We start from the raw sequence: 3,290 nt of genomic DNA, 5'->3' as shown, positions 1-3,290 counted from the left end.
TCAAGCAATTAATAACAATCCCTCAAAAAGTCAAAAACAAATGTTTAAACAAAATGGTTGTTTATTCAACAAAAAACTGCTATCAATATGATTCCTGCATTGAGCTTGTAGCTCAATAATAGCTGCAATTTATACTTCTTCTATGTTAAGAAAGCTACGAGTGTCCGGTACATCTCCCTTGAAAATAATCTTTTTGCGGCTACGTAACTTCGATGATAACAAAAGTAATGACAAACCACATTAGCATTGGCTTCACTGACCAAATTTAGCACCCACATTTCAAATTTTTACTTTTAGCGACCATGCCGTGGCGTAAGTATTCTACGCATTTAATATTTTAGTCATGACTAATTTCATTGTCTACAAAATAGTTACTTAACATATTGAGATAGGGTTTGACCTCAGATTATTTTTGCTTTTTAAGATAATGTTCTTGAACTCGAAAAAAATGTATTTTGTTCTTTTCTTACTTACAAATATAATACATATCTGTCCATTGGATGATAGCAACAGCAATTTCCCAAATACAACTTGTTTATTTTTTCAAGATAGATGGTGAACATCATAAACAGCGTTTTGAAGTAAGAAACTCCTTCTATTTAAAATATGAATTTAAACAAAAAAATAGCTACTTAGAGCAATACCAAATGCAAAAACAATGTAAAAAAAAATAGCCTACTATAAACAATTCAGGATTTAAAAAAAACATTCTTACTTAATGGACCGCATGTTTTTATCTCGCTAGATATGCTGTAGCCAAAGCATGCTTTTTATTTATTTTTACCAAGGTTAAAAGTTGCTATGTTGCACAGTTGCTATGAATATTGCTCGGGGTAATAATTTTGGTTACTCAAAAATAAAAAATTCTCTATTTTTTTGGGGCGCTATTAAAATCGAATTTTTTGGCTCATAATCTTAGTCATGTTTAGATTATGAGCCAAAAAGTGATTTACAAAATTATTTTATGATACTGTTAAATAAGAATATACTTAAGTAAAAACAGGTTAAATAAAACGTTGTTAAGTGCTTAATTAATTATTTTAAAGTCCTCTTACATCGAGCGTCAAAAGCTTATTATAAAGTATCGTAAACTATAATTTCTTAACAACGAAATAAGTAAAGAGTAATCATTATAAATATGAAGCTCAATTTCATCTTCTCTTCTTCTTTGATTCACATTTCCTAACTAATTACAAGCAATGTAAACATCATATTAAAAAAAACAAATACAAAGTAAAACATATAAAAATCCTTTAGCCGGTTGTTTATTTTAATATTATAAACAATTTTACAAACATTTTTGCATCCAAACGTTTCATTTAAATTACATAAATTAAAGGAAAAATTATATAATGTCAAAATTAGCTGCAAAATAATAAAGTTAATTTATATGAGGAAAAAACAGCATAACGACCAGAAATTTTCTTCTATATTTTTAGATTTTAATTATTGGTTTAGGAAAGTTCAATCTAGTTTTCAACTCTACTTCAGTAAAATTTACTATTGATTGTACATTCAATTTCAAAATTAAAAATATTATTAAAGTAGGATTTTGTTTTCATCATCGTAATTAAACTTGAACAGCAACCTTGTTGAGTTTTTCAAGTTTCCAAATTTCTAACTCTAGATATAAAACCTTTTGTGTAAAACTGCTGCTCGGTACCAAATCTAAAATGGAAAAAAAAATTAATTAAACTACAGAATATAAAAAAAAAAATCGTTTAAATAATTATAATATAATATTATATATATATATATATATATATATATATATATATATATATATATATATATATATATATATATATATATATATATATATAAATAAGGGTTATTACAAATTTTAAATTTATTAGCCTGGGGTTGTAATCTACAAAACGCTATTACTTGTACAGCTTTTAATTAATGGGTTCATAAAAGATGTAGTGGTATTCAAGTTCTCTTAATATTTAGTTTCGATTAATATAGATCCAAATAGCGATTGAAATAAAAAGTGGAGAATAAAATCTTAAAATATCAATAAGTCAAACTATTTGTTAATTGTACATTTTAAGGATTTAATTAATCAAGGTCAATTTAAAATGGCATTTAAAAACAGACAGACAAGTAAAAGGCAGAGGAATAATACAGATTCTTTTGTTAAAAACAAGAATCAGGTTTAAGAAAAAACTTGTAAGTAAGACAGCCAAACATGTTTATAAGGTTATCTTTAACACCCTTTCTCTTTACAAAACTGTATGCGTTGGGGGTGTCTATAAACTGTACATAAATGTGTACTTTATAGACAACCTGACAGACTGACGGTTTTTATTGTAATTCTACAACTAGGAAGATTAAGAACCTAAAATCAAGGAAAAAAAAGATTAATTAATAATTTTAGGAAAATCAAAATTACTTTAGGCCGAGCGATTAATATAAGCAATACAAACATCATAAAAGAAAAAAAATAGAAAATAGTTATGTAGAACATAGATAAATTACAAACATTTTCAATGTATTTTCTGTCTAATTATCATAGTTGTATTTGCAGCCTAGAACCTATGAACAACACATCACTTTAATGAAATTAAGAAATACATTATATAACATCAGTATTAAATGTTTAGAATATCAAACCTTCATGTACTTTGTTAAAAAAATAACATACTAGATAGCTGCATTTGTTGCTTAGAATCATAGAATATCACATCCCAGTTAATAAAATTAAGAAACATACTATTATATTTTTAGAATATCACATCGCCCATGTATTTTGTTAAAAAACAACATACTAGATAGTGCTTAGAATGTTAGAAGATCACCTGCCCTTAATAAAATTAAGAAACATACTATTATATTTTTAGAATATCACATCGCCCATGTATTTAGTTAAAAAACAACATACTAGATAGTGCTTAGAATGTTAGAATATCACCTCCCCTTAATAAAATTAAGAAACATACTATTATATTTTTAGAATATCACATCGCCCATGTTTTTGTTAAAAAACAACATACTAGATAGTGCTTAGAATGTTAGAATATCACCTCTCCTTAATAAAATTAAGAAATATATGGCATGCTACCAGTATTATATGCTTATAATATAACATCCCTTATGTAATTTGTTTAAAAACAACATACTAGATAGTGCTTAGAATGTTAGAATATCACGTCCCCTTAATAAAATTAAGAAACATACTATTATATTTTTTAGAATATCACATCGCCCATGTATTTTGTTTAAAAACAACATACTAGATAGTGCTTAGAATGTTAGAATATCACCTGCCCTTAATAAAATGAAGAAAT

This window comes from Hydra vulgaris, chromosome 15, assembly GCF_038396675.1.
Source record: "Hydra vulgaris chromosome 15, alternate assembly HydraT2T_AEP".
Classification (NCBI taxonomy): Eukaryota; Metazoa; Cnidaria; class Hydrozoa; order Anthoathecata; family Hydridae; genus Hydra; species Hydra vulgaris.
The sequence above is the reverse complement of the archived record's forward strand: the minus strand, read 5'-3'. Positions refer to the sequence as shown.